The following is a 19506-nucleotide window of genomic DNA, read 5'->3' as shown; positions in this document are numbered from 1 at the left end:
TTGAACTCATGAAACTGTGAGATCGTGACCTGAGCTGAGACCAAGAGTCAAACGCTTAGCCGACCGAGCCACCCAGGCGCCCCACTGCCTAGATTTTAAGGGACCGGTTTTGCCCTGCAGAAACCCTCTCGTGGTCTGGAGCTGCCCAGCTGGCGTGGCACACAGACAGGCCTTGACCTTGGCTGCAGGAGGGTTTGCCTGTGGCTGTCAAGGCTCTTCTTGAGCAGCTTGAGCTGGAATAAAGCAGTTCTGCCCTCAAAGTCAGAAACGCCAAAGCCATTTATTTTCCTTTCCTGGGAAGAGCAGGCCTCTGCTCTGGGGGCTGAAAGCCAGGGCTCAGAACCAGGGAGGTTCACGGTCGCCGTAGGTGAGTGTTGTGTAGCCCCTACCTCTCCATGCACACGACTCTGTTCAGCTTCCACTGGATGGAGTGCTGATGTCATCATCGTGAGTACAGTGTGTGTGGCCACAGGACCACCAGCTGCCGAAAGGCGTCCCGGTTGCATCGCTGTTCACAAAAGTGCCTTCCGTGACCAGCTGACGATGTGGTATTAGGTCACTCTGAGGATGGGAAGGTGAGGCTCAGGAGGACAGGGTGCAGGGCTGGGACTAGACTCTGAGTTCAGGTGAACTCTGTGATGGGGACAGGATCCTGGGCCGGGGAAGTCATGGTGGGGGGTGCGGGGGGCGGTGTCAGAGACCTCAAGGGATGAGAACAGAGGAGGAGCCATCTCTGTGGGTACCCAGGCCAGAGCCCCAGACCCCACCTGCCTGGCTCATTTTCTAATCTGTTCTGCTCGCCCTCTGTTTTCTAGGGCCACCCTTCTCCCAATCCCGGCTATAAAAACAATGGGGCACACACAGGGCAATGTAGGGGAATGGGAACACACACACACACACACACACACACACACACACACACCCTGTGTGCTTACCCATGAAACCCCAGAAAGCAGTCTCCTTAAAGTTAGGAACATGACATATCCATGATGCTTATCACTACTAGACAATGGGCACAAGGCATCGTAGATGCAATGAGAAAGAAGGAAGAAGTAAACAGGAACAAGGAGTACTCTACTCAACGACATCCAGGTTATTCAGTTAGAAAACAGACATCCAGGTTATTCAGTTAGAAAACATCGCCAACAATAGAATTCAGTTACGTGTTGGGGTAACAGAGTATCTCTCAATGTAATAGAAGAAATATAACGAAACAAAGAAGTCCATTACAATAGCTGCAAACAGATCTCACGCATCATAGTTACCAAGTTATGCGTACGATGTATAAGAATAAAATTTGAAGATATTATTAAGGAATAGACACAAACGTGTGAATAAATGAAAAGACGCCCCCATGAGAGGAAGACCCACACTACGTATATGCCAACTGTCTCTAAATTAATCTCCAAATTTAACATAACTCCAATTAAAAATAGGATTCCCCGTCCCCCCCCCCCCCCGGAATTAAATATGCTGATATTCTATGGGAAAAGACAAAGATGAGAATAGTCAAATTCTGAATAATGAAAGGTGGTCTAGGTCTGAAAGATATTAAACTACCTTATAAAGCTAAAATAAATGAAGCAGTTTGGTAAATGGTGTGTGAGTAGAACACAGACCAATGAAACCGTGTGAAACAGACAGAAATATATCCGAATATACGCAGAAATTTAGTTTGTGATTAAGAGGACATTTCAGATCAGGGGGAGAAAAGGAGGTGATTTAATAAGTTGTGTTAGGTTTAGACAAGTGGTAGCCGCGTCTAAAACAAAGTTCAGGTCCATTCTTAGTTACTTCTACCGAAATAAACTCCAGGTGGAGAAAATATCTACATTTTTAAAAACCCCACTGTGAAAGTATTTTTAAAAAGAGGTGGGAGATTTTATTTAAATAGTATCCAAATGGGGAAGGACTTTGTGTGTGTGTGTGTATGTGTGTGTGTGTGTGTGTGTGTGTGTGTGTGTGTGTGAGTTTTACAATTTATTAAATAGGAAAGCTGTCCATTTGAACAGAAGAGAGGACATGTATTTAAAAAAAATAACATCTAGAGAAAAGTGGTCAAAAAGGGGTATGGTGCGTGTGGTGCTCCCCCCCTACATTGGAAAGCAGCTGGAAAAGCACCCTGGGAGACCTCGTGCTGACCCAGGAAGCCTGCGCACACCCTCCAAATCCCTGAATTCCAAACTTGATTGTACGAGATGCCATTTGCAACACGCATCAAAACCCTCCAGCCAAAGCAGCTTTTCGAGTCTGAAGGCCCACAGATGCCTTGAGATGGTCGCGCCCGCGTGACCTGGGACCCCGCGGAAGGACAGCAGCGCCCCCACTCGGGGCATCCAGGCTCAGGTCTCCAACTGTCCGAGCCGCCCCTGACCCCGAGGCCCCAGGAGTGGACTCTGAGCCAGCCGGGGCACCAAATGAGGTCAAGGAGCCACTAGGGCCTTGGCAGGCGAGCACAGAGCTGCGGCTCACCTACCCCCGCTCCTTACGGAATCGAGGACGATCGACTGACCTTACCTTACGATTAACATTCTGGAATGACGACGGAAAACACTTACGACGGAACGGTCGTGTTCATGTTTAGTAACTTCAAAACACCACCGGCTTTCACAGAAACGTCTTCTTGAAGGAGCACTAGTCCGTCAAGTAGCAGGAGCTCACCAGGAAGGGGCGCATAGAAACCGGGTGCAGCTCTCACACGCGGGGGGCTCCTCGCTGCCCCTGGCTGCCAGCGCTGTTTAGGTCGTGAAATCAGCGGCACGATCAATACTTTCGCTACGGCCGAGGACCCCGTACGTAAAGACGCAACGGCATTTTCAAGCCCAGCGAGCGGCGGCGGCCGGGCGGAAGCAGGGCTGGGACCTGCGGGCACCTCACGGCTCTCAAGGCTCCTCTTCCTCATCTTGCATTTCGGAAATTCTGTCTACGGATTGAAGGATTTCGGCAACACGATTCAACGCTTCCGCTCCAGAAACCAGCTGCCGGATGGAGGAGCGGGTGTTGTTCCTGCGGACGCGAAGGTTCTGCGAGGCCACGTGGGTGGTCTGCCTCGCCCCCTGCAGGCGCGGCGCCCTGGCCCGACCGCAGGGCCTCCTTCTGGCGCTTGAAGTTCGAGACCTAGGCCTGCAGCGAGCTTCTGTCCCGCTTCGGTTTCAGGATGGGACCTTCCGCCCTTACGGCCCGGTTTGTCATCGGCGCCAGGTGCAGCTGCCCCTGCTGGACCACTGACTCCAGATCTCGGCCGTCACTTTCCGCCTTTATCGTTTTCGCTTCCGGCTTCCGCTCCAGCGTCCTCCCCGTTTCTGCTTGAGTTTCGGAGAAGCTCTGGACCTCAGGCGGCTTTCCTCTCGGCCTAGAATTTTCAGCTTTCAGCGCTTCGTGGCGTATCTGCAGCGTCCGCGGGCGCCTGTCCCCCAGAGACTCTCCGGGAGCCGCGAAGTGTGCGCTGGGGCTCCCCGCCGGAGAGAGAGGCAGGCGCGGGAGTCAGGGTCGCTCAGCATCCACGGGGGCAGGGTCTCGGGCCCCACCAGCTCCCACGGGGTGGAGGAGGAGGAGCCTCCCCCCACTGGACGGCGAGTAGGCCCCGATCCACCCCTCGTCCTCGTCCTCGTCCTCGTCCAGAAGGTCACCAGCCCCTGTAGGGTCCTCGAAAAACGGCTGCTGCTATTCCAGGCCGTACCCCACGGTCTGGGGGGTGGGGAGCTGCGGCCCAGTCCCGGCAGGTGCCTTGCGGGTTCCTTTGAATAAATCCTGTTGTTGGCGGTGTCTTCTCCCGACAGGCCCGGGTTCTGGGTTTTCAGAAACTCTCTGAAGAGAACGGATCGGCCTCTGCAAGATCTTCAAGCTGATCGATCTCCAAAATGTGCCTCCTGGCGGGCCTTGCTTAGTGCATCTCCCCCTTTCCGTAGCCAAAATCTGGAACCCGTCCCGGCGGGTCGGGGGCGGCCCCGGGGCCCGGCGCGCTCGGCCGCTCACCGTCCGGAATATGACGAGGCCCCCCGCTCGTGACATCTGGGGGGTACGCCAGGGCAGCGCGCGTAACCGGTCGTTGCGGGCCCGGCCCTCCCTAACCCGGCCGCGGGGGCTCCGCCCGAGTCCCCGACCCCTGTCGCCCGCCGCCCGGCCCGGGACTTTGTCTTTTTAAACCTGACACAAAAGTTCAGACTCCACATAAGAAAAGAAGCTTGGCATAAATCGTTTCATGAAATCCAGGGGCGCCGGGTGGCTCAGTCAGTTAAGTGCTCTGGTCATGATCTCACGTTTCATAGGTTCGAGCCCTGCCTCGGGCTCTGCGCTGGCAGTGGGGAGTCTGCTTGGGACTCTCTCTCTCCCTCTCTCTCTGCCCCTGCCCCACTCACTCTCGCTCTCTGAAAAATAAACAAACAAAGACTAGCAACTCAAAAGAGAAGAGAAAGGCATGAACAGAGTTCTGAGTTCAGAGAAAACTAAGTAACAGTGGCCTTTAAACATATGGAGGGTCCTCACCCTCACCGTTGGGGGGAAAAACACCACAAATTACAACTTCTGTGACAGATCATGTTCACCTGTTAAACTGGGCAAAATACAGACGTCTGCGAACCTGCCGTTAAGGGGAGATACCAGCACTCGCCGTCACTGCTGTTGGAAGGCACAGCCTCTTGGCAAAGCCGTTTAATGAGCTCTCTCAAAAAGGAAAATGCACTAACCCCTGACCAGGGACACCACTGCTCAGCCTTCACCCTGCACACGCATTCACACCTTTGCTCAGGGACGTGTGCGTAAGGACATTACGGGTAGTAAAAGATCAGAAATAACTTACATATGTATCTACAGAGGACAGGTTAAATGAGATGCCAGGCACTCTTACAGTGAAACACTCTGTGGCCTTTAAAAGCAACGCGACGGCTCTATAATGACATGTGACAAGCTCCTAAATGTACAAATTGTTATCGTCTCCGGCTGGGGCTTCCACACTCAGGGACAGAGACTCAGGGAGAGGAGCAGGAATTTGATTTTACTGTACATACTTCTGGAGCATTTAACTTACAAAAATGTTTTTAATGTCTATTTATTTTTGAGAGAGACAGAGCGTGAGCAGGGGAAGGGCAGAGAGAAAGAAGACACAGAATCCAAAGCAGGCTCCAGGCTCTGAGGTGTCAGCACAGAGCCTGATGTGGGACTAGAACTCATGAGTCGTGAGATCATGACCTGAGCTGAAGTTGGATACTTAACTGACTGAGCCACCCAGGTGCCCCTGGCATATTTAACTTTTTAAAATCATGGACATATGTTCTTTTTTATTTATTTTTAATTTGTTTAACTTTTTTTTTTTTTTTATTGTTAAGAGACAGGGAGGGGCGCCTGGGTGGCTCAGTCGGTTGGGCGTCCGACATCGGCTCAGGTCATGATCTCCCTGTCCGTGAGTTCGAGCCCCACGTCCGGCTCTGTGCTGACAGCTCAGAGCCTGGAGCCTGTTTCAGATTCTGTGCCTCCCTCTCTCTCTCTGACCTTCCCCCATTCATGCTCTGTCTCTCTCTGTCTCAAAAATGAATAAACGTTAAAAATTAAAAAATAAATAAATAAAAAGAGACAGGGAGAGACAGAGCATGAGCAGGGGAGGGGCAGAGAGAGGGGGAGACACAGAATCCGAAGCAGGCTCCAGGCTCCGAGCTGTCAGCACAGAGCCCGACGCGGGGCTCGAACTCACAAACCTGATCATGACCTGAGCCGAAGTCAGATGCTCAACCGACTGAGCCACCCAGGCGCCCCAGATGTATGTTCCTTTTTAAAACTATATTTAAATCATTGTAAAGAAAAGAGAGAAAGTCTGAGAGCAGAGTTGGGCTCAAGATATACTATCTGTGTGGTGACAGGTAAGTTGTTTAATGTCTCTGGGCTCTTTCGCTTTATCGGTAATACACTCGTGGTCTATTTGAATTCTTAGGCCCTGGCCTCTTAGACACTCCCAGTAAAGCATATACAGGGCAGTGCTGTGATTAGAACCCAGGTCGGTTGGGCTACGTTCATTCTTCCATTTCATTCCTTTGTCCATTCAACAAATTCCTGTGATTTTTTTTTTTTAATGTACTTGACAGAGACAATTGAAGTGTTTGCTATGGGCCAGGCATGGTTCTAGACGCTTTACAGTTACTGACTTATTTAATCTGCACTACAACCCCCTATGACAGTTACTGTTACTGTCTTACTCTACAGGTAGGGAAACTGAGGCACAGAGAAGTGAAGTAACTTGCCCCAGCCCCGTGTCTGGTGGGTGGCTTAGTGAATGCCATTATTGCCAGGCAGGCTGCAGAGCCTGAGCTCTTTCTTTTTTTTTTTTTAAATTTTTTTTTTCAACGTTTTTATTTATTTTTGGGACAGAGAGAGACAGAGCATGAACGGGGGAGGGGCAGAGAGAGAGGGAGACACAGAATCGGAAACAGGCTCCAGGCTCCGAGCCATCAGCCCAGAGCCTGACGCGGGGCTCGAACTCACGGACCGCGAGATCGTGACCTGGCTGAAGTCGGACGCTTAACCGACTGCGCCACCCAGGCGCCCCGAGCCTGAGCTCTTTCTACAGCACCCCATGGAGTGTGGGGCATGGGGTCCCCAGGTCAGTGTGGAGGTACTCATAGCACTAGGAGGGGCTGTGAGGTGATGAGCCTGGAATCTTCTTCCCCTCTTGAACACCTGCTCATGGAACAGCCTGACCCATCCAGCCCCTCCACCTCTTTGAGTAGGGCTGGGGAAGAGAGCAGAAGAGGCTTTCTGGTGTCCAGAAAACATGAGTTCCCACAAGCCAAGTGGATGCCCGGAAAGTACCAGAGCTTGAGCTGTCTTGCAAGGGCCAGGGAACCCCAGAGACAAGCAGCTGAGGGGGGCGATGAGGGGCCAGGGGTCAAAGCAGGTCTCCCCAAGGACGGAACCATGGTGAGGTGTTGTGGAAATGACCACCACCACGGGCAGCTCTGTGTTCAGGACGGGAGCTCTGGGAACGATCTGGGTTCCTCGTATCTACTGGGGAGATGTGGGCACATAGATGGCAAACAGGGCCACGGGAGTGGCTGAGCCTACCAGGGAGAGCGTGTGGTAGGGTGACAAGAGCCCCCAGGAGCATCACCATTTGAGAAACAGGCAGACGAAGACGGTTCACAAAGAAGATGTGAAAAGGATGGTCAGAAGGACGGGAAGAGAACGGGAGGAGAGGGCGTGACCCTCTTTCATGACGGCTGCCAACAGAAGCCCTGAAAATGTCCTGTTCAGATATGGACAGTTTCTTCTCCAAGGTGAACTGGAGAAAGAATTACCTGAACAATGGAGCGGTTTTCGGCTGGCACTTCCCTTGTTTTCTATTCTCACAGAGATGACACGTTTTCCCATATGTTGTTTTGGCAGAGATCTCTGCATAAACACGTTTACACACACATACACGTATATTTGCAGGCGCACAGATTTAAATCAATTAAGCTAATATTTATTGAATCTCGGTTGTGTGCGAAGCACGGCACCTCCCAGGGGTCTGCCAGGATGTGACGGCAATGTGCTAAACGCTGAGATCCAACCGTGAGCCCAGACGGATGGGTTCCCCCAACAGGTGTGTGTCCTTCGTGCAGGACTTCAGAGAAGCCTTTACCAAACTGTGCATCAGACTTAGTTGGTTGATTCACTGGACCCAATCCTGGGGCAGAGAAACCCACCTTCCCCGAAAACCTCCTGCTGAGTGAGAAACCAGCTCTTGTCTTGTTGAAGCCACTGATATTCGGTGTCTGTGAATGTTAGAATCCTAATTAGTACTTACAGACATATAGCCCAGAATGACTGCAGAGAAGGGGCAGCCGCCTGTGAAAGATGTTCCCAGCTACGCTGCCCAGGATGGCTCTCAGTTTTGTAACGCTGCTTATTAAATTTCCTGGAACTCGGGGCGCCTGGGTGGCTCAGTCGGTTAAGCGTCCGACTTCGGCTCAGGTCACGATCTCGAGGTATGTGAGTTCGAGCCCCGCGTCGGGCTCTGTGCTGACTGCTCAGAGCCTGGAGCCTGTTTCCGATTCTGTGTCTCCCTCTCTCTCTGACCCTCCCCCGTTCATGCTCTGTCTCCCTCTGTCTCAAAAATAAATAAATGTTAAAAAAAAATTTTTAAATTTCCTGGAACTCAAGTTGCTGTTCTGCCCTCGACCCTCTCTCCGCCTTTGCACCTGCTCTGCCTCTCGGGCCGATCATGTAACGGGGTGTTCCAGACGCACAGACCACACGTGCAAGAGGCGAGAGGGAGGGCAGCACTGCCAGGGGAGGTCAAAGTGGTCCAGCCCCTGGGGATGCAGAGCTGGTGGGGGGAGGGGGAAGGGAGAAGAGAGGAGGGAGGAGGGAGGCTGTAGGTCAAGATGTTTTTAGATGGAGCTGGAAATAATCCTGAGGCAGAGGGCAATCATTTGGAAAGAGTGAGGAATGCTCCTCCTTTGGAGACTGATTTTGAAGAGGTGAAAATAAGTGAGCATCTTCCTTTAAGGTTTCTTTTGCTTTTACAATACCGGAAAGAAGTTTGGCAAGTCGGGGAGGAGAGGTGTCACTCAAATGCAGTCCTGTTGCTGTGGGAAGGGACACGGGATATTATGGTAGCACATCCATAGGGGACCCAGGTGGCCTGGCAAGATTATGCCTAAAATAGCTTTTATTTGGGCGCAGGTTCATGTTGCTTAATATAATTTTTAACGTTATAATTATGGGGAAAGTCCTAACATAGGCGAAAATGACACAATGGTCTCCCGAAACAGCATGAACTCAGGATAATCCTGTCTTATTCCCACTGCTATCCATTTCCCCTCCCTTATTTTAAATTCTTTTTTTTTTTTAAGTTTATTTATTTTGAGAGAGACAGAGAGAGAGTGTGTGTGTGAACAGTGGAGGGGCAGAGAAGGAGGAAGAGAGAGAATCCCAAGCAGGATTCTGCACTGACAGCTTGGAGCCCAATGAGGGCCTTGATGTCACCAACTGTGAGATCGTGACCTGAGCCGACACGAAGAGTCCAACGTTCAACTGACTGAGCCCTCCCAGGCGCCCGTCCCCTCCCTTATTTTAAAGCCAACACTGGGCGTCGTATTACATGATCCATAAATATAGCATTTTAATATGTATCTCTGAAACATAATAAACATAACCGCAAGGCCATTATGACATTAAAAATGATTTTTAAAATATCAACAATTTTATGGATGGTGTTCAAATAATTATTTAGTAAATGTATTTAAAAAAATTTTTTTTAACGTTTATTTATTTTTGAGACAGAGAGAGACAGAGCATGAACGGGGGAGGGGCAGAGAGAGAGGGAGACACAGAATCAGAAGCAGGCTCCAGGCTCTGAGCCGTCAGCACAGAGCCCGACTCGGGGCTTGAACTCACGAACCGTGAAATCATGACCTGAGCCGAAGTCGGACACTTAACCGACTGAGCCACCCAGGCGCCCCTAGTAAATGTATTTTTTTAATGTTTATGTATTTTTGAGAGAGAGAGAGAGAGACAGAGCACGAGCTGGGGAGGGGCAGAGAGAGAGGGGGACACAGAATCCGAAGCAGGCTCCAGGCTCTGAGCTGTCAGCACAGAGCCCCACGCAGGGCTCGAACTCACAAACCCGGAGATCGTGACCTGAACGGAAGTCAGACACTTAACCCACTGAGCCACGCGGGGGCCTCCGTAAATGTACTTTTATTTACAATTCTTCCGTTTGAGTCAGATCTAGACAAGACCCACGCATTGTGATTGGTTAATATGTCATTGAAGTATCCTTTAATGTACAGATTTCCCGTCTGCCTCTCTCTTTTTTAACCCTTGCAATTTATTTGCAGAAGAAACCAGTTTTTGCTTGGGCCCCGGGAGAGCCTCTCCCATGTGGACTTTGCTGCTTGCACGTTCACGTGCTCGAGTATACCCTCCATACTTCCCGTGAATTGGTCGTTTCATCTAGAGCTGCGGCGTCCCATATGGTAGTCACCAGCCAAAACCAGAATAAATTAGGTAAAATTTCAGCTGCTCGGCAGCCACATGTGACTCTCCTGCCACATCAGACAGTACAGATTATAGAACACGTCCATCAGGCGGGCAAAAACTTCTCCTGGACATTTAAAGGCTGAGAAGCTTACCTAAAATGTAATTTTTTTTGGAAGACCGTTTCATCAGGACATTAGCCTTTGACGCTATAGCATCCTTTGTTCCCCGGGAGAAAAGTGTCTTTGGAGTAAGTGACCCCAAGGTCAGCCCCTCTGGTATTCCCTCTCTCCATCCAGGCATCTCGGAGTCCTCCTCGAGACTTTCCTCTCCCCCTGGTTTGTATTGTTGCTTTTACCCCCTAAGCGCCTCTCAAATAGGTCCCCTTGTCTCTATTTTTGGAGCAAACACTCTGCCCCAGGTCACTTTATCTCCGAGAAACCGAAATGCTCTCTGCTGGGTCTCCCGCGGTCACCTCGGCCTGCACCTGGGCCTTCTCTGCAGGACAGCGGCAGGAGCTCTGTGCTCAGAGCACTGGAACATTCCCGTCTGGATCAGGAACGCGCTTACCACGGGGCCCACTGTGCAGTGAACAGTGATGCAGAGGAAGGCACAAAATGCTGGGACCGGTGCAGTAAAATAGAGGACCCGGCCAGAGTTTCGTTTATTGAGTCCTGCTCTAGCTTCTGGGCCGTGGGAGTGAAAAAGACAGGGTAGATGCCCACCTTCCAGGAGGAGGGAGTTTATTTTCTAAGGGAGAAAGGCATACTCTAACCAGGTAGATAAATGAACAGTAACAACTTAGATCACGTCAAGTTTTGAGAAGAACATGGAGTGATTGGATAGAAACCAGGAGTGGTGGGCGGGGTGGGGGGGGGTCTACTGTAGAGAATGGTCAGGGGAGGCTTCCTGGAGGAAGTGACATTTGAGCAGAGCCATGAAGGGTGAGAAGGATGAGGACACAGCTGCCGAAGAGCCCCGGGGAGGGGAAAGCCAGGCGGTGGGAGGAAAGCCAGGCAGGGGAAATAGTCAAGTGCAGAGGACCGGAGCTGGGAAAGAGCCAGCAAGTGACTCGGGGAAGATGACCTCAGCCTCAGTTTTCTCATCCGTAAAATGGTAACAGGGGCACCTACCAACTGCCGAGGCTGCAGCTATCATTGTCAAGATTATGATTATCGTTTAGTGCAGGAGAGGTTTTAACAGAGCAAATAAATGCTTTCACCCAGACCAGACAACAGATTCATTAGTTGTATGTTGTGACTTCCCCTGGAGAATATGGTTTAGGCTCTAGAACTCGTAATGACACTAGACCCTTACCTCGCCCCGCCTCCACATGCATGGACACATGCACGCATATCCACACACAAGTACACATATACACAGCATCTACGAGGGGTTTCGGTTTGTGGCTGTCGGATTCCTGTTCCCGAACACCACCTTGGAGACAGTGCAGATTTTGGCATTTCAGGCTTCAAGCTTTCAGCTCATCCCCAACGCCCCCCCACACCCCTTCCTTGTAAATCTGTGGGACGAGCAGGCTGTCAGCAGCACAGAAGGAGGGGGGGTGGGGCTGGGGGTGGGGACCAAGCCACTTAATCAGCTGGGAAGTCTCCTCAAAAGCTCCTCTGCCTCAATCCGCAGGGAGACCGGGGGACAACTTGCAACACAAGTTGGGTCCTTAAAAGGCAGCACAGAGACCAAGCCGGGGCGAAGGGAAGGCATCCTGGGAGGTGAGAGCATCACCTGTGGGGTGGGGAGAAACAGGTGTTTCCTGGGGAAAACAGCAGCTGCAGGGAAGAGAAAGGTCTACAGGGAACAGCAAAGGCGAAAAAAAAAAAAAAAAAAGAAAAAGAAAAAGAAAGAAAGAGAAAAAAAATCAAGACAGAGATGATTCCACCTCTTTTTAAATTATGGACACGCTCTGGGGACTCAGAATCCAGAGGGCTTTCCTGTGTTATGGGGCTGTGGGGACACCGCGCGATACGGGGTATGACGCTTCCTTCTCTCCGTTCACAGCAACACCATCCTCTCAGCTGCTCCGACCAAAACCGTGCGGTCATCCTTGACTTCTTCCCGAGTCTCACATGCCGCAGTCATCCCATCCGGAACGCCCACCGGTTCGACCTTCAGAAGGTATCCAGAACCTGAGCAGACCCCCTCTCCCCACCCCCACCGCGTCACCTGTCACGCGGTTCAGGGAGAGGCTCTCCTTCCACATGTCCTCTTCCAACCCATGCCCCTCTGCAGTCTGGCCTCAGCACCTGGCCAGAGCGACCCTGTTCCTCTGAGGCCCACCCCCCCCCCCCCCGCCTTGCTTGCAAAGCCAAACGCGAAGTCCTGGGAGGGGCCCTAGCAACATCCAGAAGCTACCATGTATGTGCCCAGCTGAGGTTGTATGGTGACATGAACATGTCCTGTGTGCCCTTGCCCAGAAGCGTGTGGGTGTCAGGTGATGTATTCGTTTCCTATTACTGCTACATCAAATGATCAGAGCATCATAGCTTAAAACAGCAGAAATGTATCCTGTCTCAACTCTGGAGGTCAGAAGTCCGAAATCAACCTTGCTGGGCCAAACCCCAAGACTCTAGGGGAGAATCCATTCCCTGCCTCTTCCAGCTTCTGGTGGCTGCCTGGCATTCTTTGGCTTGTGGCTCCATAAATCTAATCTTGTCTCCGTGGTCACATTGCCTCCTGTTCTGGGTGTGTCTAATCTCCCACTGCCTCTCTCTTGTGAGGACACTTGTCATGGCACTCAGGGCTCATCCAGATGAGCCAGGAAAATCTTCATTTCAGGATCCTTAACTTAATCACAGTGTGGTCCGATGAGATGCAAAGAGACCGCCTTGTTGGGCCTTCTTGCAAAGACCGTGTGTTTTTCCCCGGAAAACAGTAACGAGTAAAGATTCGTGATCAAGAACTTCTTTTGCAAGAAGGAGCAAGCTGAAGATTAAAGCACAGAGGAAGGAAAGGCCTGAAGAAGCAGAGAGAAATGGGGCCAGCATCCTCATGACATTTATGAGCTCCTGGATCACACAGAGCCTGAAGCCCTTCTCGTCCACCTCTGGTCTTTTCAGTTGTGAGACCCAGTAATTTCCTCTTTCTTTTAAGCCAGTTTGAACTGGATGTTCTGTCACTTACACCAAAAAGAGTTCTCATTGATATTCTCTTTAAACCTCAAATTCTTACCTAAAAATAGGTTAAATATCTTACAGAATTATGATAAAATTTAATTTTTTAATGCTTATTATTTATTTTTGAGAGAGAGAGAGAGCAGAGGAGGGGCAGAGAGAGAGGGAGGCACAGAATCCAAAGCAGGCTTCAGGCTCCGAGCTGTCAGCACAGAGCCCGATGCGGGGCTCAAACTCACAAACTGCGAGATCAGGACCTGAGCCAAAGCCAGATGGATGCTCAACTGATGGGGCTACCCAGGCACTCCCAGAATTATGATAAAATTTAAATGAAATGGCATGTATAACACATATATGTTAATTCCTGGCACGTAAAAATTCTCCTTGTGAATGATGGCTGTTAATATTTAACAATTGACCATCACAAGATACGAACTAGATCTTACATCAAGCTGGTATGTTTGGGTTATAGTTACCAAAATCTAGAGCCTGGGGCGGAATCTGGGAGACATGGGAGCAGAGCTGACGCGTTCCCTGTGGCTGACCGTTTACCTAATGGCGTGTTCACTAACTGTCAAGTGTCTTGGGGGGCTGCAGGGGGATCTTGTTCTCATCAGGAGCTCATGGTTTCTCTTGTCAAGGTAAGTTCAGCATCTAGTAGTCAGGCGCCTTCGATATTCCCAGAGCAGGGCTGGGGACTGGAGATCCAACAGGAGGGAGAAGCGTGAGTTCAGGCTGCAGCAGGACTCACAGTCTGATGGAGGAGGCGCAGGCGAATCCGGTAATCACACACGCAGGTGGAGTGCAGGCTGGAGTGCTGGGTGGGGTGAGATGGTGGAGGATCCAGGGCAATCTGGGAGGGCTTCTGGGAGGCGGTGATGTTGGCACTGAGACCTGAAAGACGCACAGGAGCTTATGAAATAAAGAGCATTTTGAGCGGAGAAAACTTCATGTGCCTGTGACACAGGGAGTATATTCTGGGCTGAATTGTGTCCCCACACTCCCCATTCGTGTGTCGAAACCCTAACCCCCCATATGACGGCATTTGGAGGTGGGGACTTTAAGGAGGTAATTAAGGCTAAATGAGTCACAAGGGTGGGGTCCTAATCCAATAGGACTGGGGTCCTCACCAAAAGAGGCTCAGACACCAGGGATGTGTGTGCCCAGAGCCGAGACCACATGAAGACAGAGGCAGAAGACGGCCATCGACAAGCCCAGGGGACAAGCCTCAGGAGAATCCCACCTTGACATCCTCGATCTTGGACTCCGGCCTCCAGAGATGTGAGCGAATCGGTTTCAGTTGTGTAAGTCACCCGGTCTGTGGCAGCCTTAACAGACTCACACCGAGTATCAGAAGTCTGGGGACCCCCGGCCAGGACAGAAGGAGATGGGGGTGGGGGGTGGGGCGTGCGTCACGTCCCACAGGCCGACTTAGGGATTTTTTGGTCTTTATTGCAGGAGCCGTTGAAGTATTATTAGGGCAGAAGTGACGAGTATATAGAATCTGCACACAAGTAGAAATTGAAGCTCACTTTGAGAAAGTAAGAGGATTTTGAATCTGCCCTTATTGTGGTTTTTTTTTTTTAATTTTTAAAATATTTATTTTTGAGGGAGAGAGAGAGAGAGAGAGAGAGAGACAGAGTATGAGTGGGGGAGGGGCAGAGAGAGAGGGAGACACAGAATCTGAAGCGGGCTCCAGGCTCTGAGCTGTCAGCACAGAGCCCGATGCGGGGCTTGAACTCACGGACCTGAGATCATTCATGACCTGAGCTGAAGTCGTATGTTTAATCGACTGAGCCACCAAGGCGCCCCTGCCCTTCTTGTGTTCGATTTGACTGCCTCACCCTGGAGTGTGACAGGGGGCTGGAATTGCCCTCTTGGCTGCTGAGTCACGTTGCCCAGCTGGTGCTTGATGCTATTCCTTGAGTGAATAATGGCGGGATGTATGGGTCGGTGGGTATCTCGAGGGTCCAGAGGGAGGAGAGATCGCTCTGCCTGGTTGGCTGGAGAAGGTAGGACTTCGGACCAGCTACGGAATTTGTGGGACCCAGTGCAAAATGGAAATCTAAGGCCGCTTGTTTGAAAATGATTAGGAGTTTCAAGACCGGACAGCAGGGCATTAACTCAACCGTGGGTCCTTGCGAGCTCAGGGGGCTGTGTGACGGCACAGGTCACAGATCTAGGAAGCCAGCCCTGGTTGGAGTACATCCTGGAAAGCTTTATGGAGGAGGAGGCAGCATTTGAGCTGGATTAGATCTGGGCCTGGGAAGCGACCTTCTCAGACAGAGGGGTGGAATGGTGTAGGCAAGAAGGTGGACAAGCACACCTCCCGATACGAGCCCAGAGGTCATGGGCGGACACTCTCTTTCACTGTTTAAAAAAAAAAAATCTGTCTGAGGCTCATTCCTCCGAGCTCTATTTTGGGGTGGGTTTCATTAATAACAGATGAATTCTGGCTCTGGGGACACCAGAGGTAATTTTTCACTTTTATTAGGGCTTGATGAGCTCTAAGCGTCATGCAGAAGCCCAGCCCCATTTTCAAATGGGCTCTTTTCCATTCTGCTCCTTTGCAAGCAAACAAAGGCCACCAGCGAGGAAGGCCTGGCTCGATCACAGAGCACTGGCACGGTGCCTTTCGACGTCAGCAGCTGTGCCCCTGGCATCTGCCGTGCTGAGGTCCTGGGGTGGCACACTGCCTTGTGTTCGTCGCGGTCTGGGGGCTGGCATGATGGGGAACCCTGCCAGGAGGGGGCCTGGCCGGAGTAAACCGACGGAGGGTAGCTCTGGGGGCTTCACCGGTAAGAGGTTCGTCGTACTCATACGAGTTTCCTCGGGCCACCATAACAGCCACGATCTTGGAGGCTCACGCAGAAACGCACCGTCTCAAAGTTCCGGAAGCTACAAGCTGAGCATGAAAGTCAGCAGGGCTGTGCTCCCTCTGAAGGCTCTAGGGAAGAATCCGTCCCGTCTTTCTCTGGCTTCTGATGGTTGCTGGCCGTCCTGGCCGTTCCCTGGCTTGGCATCACTCCTGTGACCGTCCCCCTTGTCATAAGGCATTCTTCTCTCTGTCTCTGCGTCCCAATTTCCCTCCTCTTTTGAGGACACCGGTTACTGCACCCTAATGTAGTAGGACCTCATCCACAAAGACTCAGTTTCCAAATAAGGTCACATTCACAGGTACTGGGGGTTAGGACTTGATTATATATTTTGTGGGGGGGGACACAATTCAACTCACAGCTCAGGTCTCCTGTCCTCCCAAGATACTAAGAATCACAAGGAACATCTGCAGGGGCCCCTGCACTTCACAAAGTATTTCTTTGTTTTTAATTTTATTTCTTTTTTTTTCTTAGCGTTTATTTTTGAGAGAGAGCACGTGTGCACGCGTGCACGTGCGAGGGTGGGGAGGGACCGAGAGAGAGAGGATCTGACGCGGGCTCCGCGCTGACAGCAGAGAGCCCGACGCGGGGCTCGAACTCACAAATCGTGAGATCGTGACCTGAGCCCAAGTTGGACGCTTAACTGATGGAGCCACCCAGGCGCCCCCACAAATGTTTTTCTAAACCCTCTGCCCTGTCTCCTTTGCTCAGCAGCTCTGTCAGGTAGATTGGGAGGAAGCCCTGTGCCCATTTTACAGCCAGGATAATTGAGTTGTAAAACATTTTAAGTCGCAGCAAGGGACACATAGACAGCTGTTAGAAATATTTAGGGAAAACCCACGAATTGGGTGGCGGGAGGAAAGAAGGAGGTAAAGTGGGCAAGAGAACTGGAGACATGAGACGGGCCAGCCACTCTGAGAAATGCTCCCGAGAAAGGTTTGGGGATCACATTCTTGTCTCTGTAACGCATAAGCCACAGCTCAGCATTTATTGAATGTTCACCATGTGGCAGGCTCTGTGCTAAGCCCTGTAACCAGATCCTTGATTTAATCCTTACATCTGCCCGGTGCCGTGGGCTTGATTACTACTCCCTCCCTGTTCACAGGAGGGAGCTGAGTGAGACCCAAGGGGGTAAATGGAGGAGCCAGTAGTCGAAAGTCAAAGCTTACACTCCGTCACTGGGCCATCCTCACTGCTGACAGTGGCCCACACGTGTGGGCCAGTGACTGTCCTATCAGACCTGCTGGGCCCTGTGGCAGGGCATTAGTGCGGATGGGCAGGAGCTCAGAGTCCCATGTAATGGGGAGAGGAGCCCAGGCTTGTGGAGGTATCTGTCACACGGGTTGGGAAAGAAGGTATAGACTGGGTACCAAAGTGCTGTAAGGATCTAGACTAAGGGTGACAAACTTTTCCTGTTAAGGGCCAGACAGGAAATATTTCAAGCTTTGCAGGCCATATAGTCTCTATCACAACTACCCCACGTATAATATGCAAATGAACGAGGATGGCTGTGTTCCAATAAAACTTTATTGACACTGAAATTGGAATCTCATATGATTTTCCTATGTCATGAATACTATTTTCCTTTTCTGTTTATCGTTTCCTCTGCTGTCTCCTACTCATTGAAAAATGCAAAAACCACTCTTAGCCTGAGGCCGTTCAAAACCAGGCAGGGGAACGGATTTGGCCAGGGGGCCGTGGTTTGCGGAAACATCTGAGGACTTGGCCCTGTTGGAGGCTATCGGAGAATATGGCCAGGGCGCGACACTTTCCATTAAAACTGTGACAGGAGCAAAAGGGGCCACGTGAGTGCTGTGATTTCTGACGAGTGCGTTTCGTGTAGCGAATCCCCGAATGACCTGGCCTTCACGATGGCACCGTGATAAGTGACACAGAGGTTCTGCCTTAGGAACCCTGAGCCGGGTGTGCAGATAAATGCGCCTTCCTAGAGCTCTTGCTGTCAGGAACACCCCGGTTCCGGGCACCTGCTAAGGGGTCCAGCAGCTGTGCGTGGTGGAGGCAGGACGGGGCTGGTCCTTGAGCCAAGCTGAGTTCCCTCTTCGCGCCATTAGTTCTCAGAAGACGCCGGGGCAGTTGTGATGGAAGCCAGTCTTGGGCCTGGAAGGAAGGTGTTCGGGCGGGAGCTGCCCGAGGAATGATGCAGTTTGGGTGGGTTACAGAGGCCTGTGATGTGTGGCACCATTGAGCAGGGGGGTGTGCAGGCTGTGGGCCGTAGGGCCTCCCTGCTCTTGAGCAGGAAGGAGGGAGCGTGAGCCCGCCCTCTCATTTTCCAGATCCATGCAGATCACCATCTTTTCCGGAGTGGCCCCCGGGGCCTGGAGAACTTGCCGGGCCCTTTGCTAGAAGTGGGGTGCTGCTTTCACGTTCCAGCACCAGCTGTGTGACCTTGGGCAAGGTGCTGAAGCCCAGTGAGTCTCGGCTTCCTCCTGCCTCCCCACGGGACGGACCGTGACCCTCTGGCGGTAGGTGGTAGGGTTGTCGGGAGGATGTAGATGGGACGGTGCAAGGTGCCTCGCTCCCCAGAGATCCTCTGTGAGTGGTGGCAGCGACAGGCCACACGTCCGCCAGGCTCAGACGCCGCTGTCATCGAAGGTCACTGAAAATTTGGCCTTAAGGGACAACGTCCTTTGCCACCAAGCCTTGGAGTTAGATTTCTCCTTCTCTCTTGGCGTCCAGCCCCTGGGGAAGGTTAACTTTGTAAATTCTCTTCGAGACGCAAAATCCACTTGGCCGTCTCTGCCTCTCCCTCCCCCAACCGCATCCCTTCCTGGGGCAGACAGAAGGAACTCATCAGACATTCGAAGGCGGGAACTGCACTTTTTCAACAATTGAGACAAAAAGAAAAAAAAAAAAACGAAATTAAATCCAGCAATTAAGTTCTAATTGACAATTACTTCACTTCGTGGCTCTGTGCCAAGGTTGGGAGCCTGGCTCCCACAAATGGTGTTTTTGTGCAGACTCGGGGAGGAGGAGGTGAGGGAAAGGGGGCTAAGGAGGTGATATCTGGGGACAGGGCAACAAAGGCCACTGACCCAATGCCGGCATTCTAACTGTTGGGGTGGGGGGTGGGGGCTGGGCTGGGGAACCCGAGGGCCTCTTTAGAACTAAAATGGTGAATACGGTGAACTCTGGGGTTTCTTTAAGCAAATTTTGCGTTCTAGGGAGAGCCCATCCTGGCAGGCCTGGGGTAGGCACCCTTCTGTTCACACCTGGGGTGGGGGCATTCTGTCTTCACACCTGGGGTGGGGGCCCTTCTCTGTTCACACCTGAGGAGGGGGTCCTTCTCTGTTCACACCTGAGGAGGGGGCCCCTTTTCTGTTCACACCTGGGGTGGGGCCCTTCTCTGTTTACAGCTGACATGTGGATCTTTCTCTGTTCACACCTGGGGTGGGGACCTTTCTCTGTTCACACCTGAGGAGGGGGAACTTCTCTGTTCACACCCGGGGTGGGGGCCCTCCTCTGTTCACACCTGAGGAGGGGGAACTTCTCTGTTCACATCTGAGGTGGAGATCCTTCTCTGTTCACACCTG

At 51.7% G+C, this 19506-nt stretch overlaps 1 pseudogene; it reads right to left on the bottom strand.

The window, feature by feature from the left end:
- Positions 1–2523: 2523 nt before the first annotated feature.
- The window catches only part of LOC125924940 (endosome-associated-trafficking regulator 1-like), a 20784-nt pseudogene continuing 3801 nt past the window's right edge, over positions 2524–19506 (bottom strand).

This window comes from Panthera uncia, chromosome F2 (assembly GCF_023721935.1).
Source record: "Panthera uncia isolate 11264 chromosome F2, Puncia_PCG_1.0, whole genome shotgun sequence".
Lineage (NCBI taxonomy): Eukaryota > Metazoa > Chordata > Mammalia > Carnivora > Felidae > Panthera > Panthera uncia.
The sequence above is the reverse complement of the archived record's forward strand: the minus strand, read 5'-3'. Positions and strand labels throughout refer to the sequence as shown.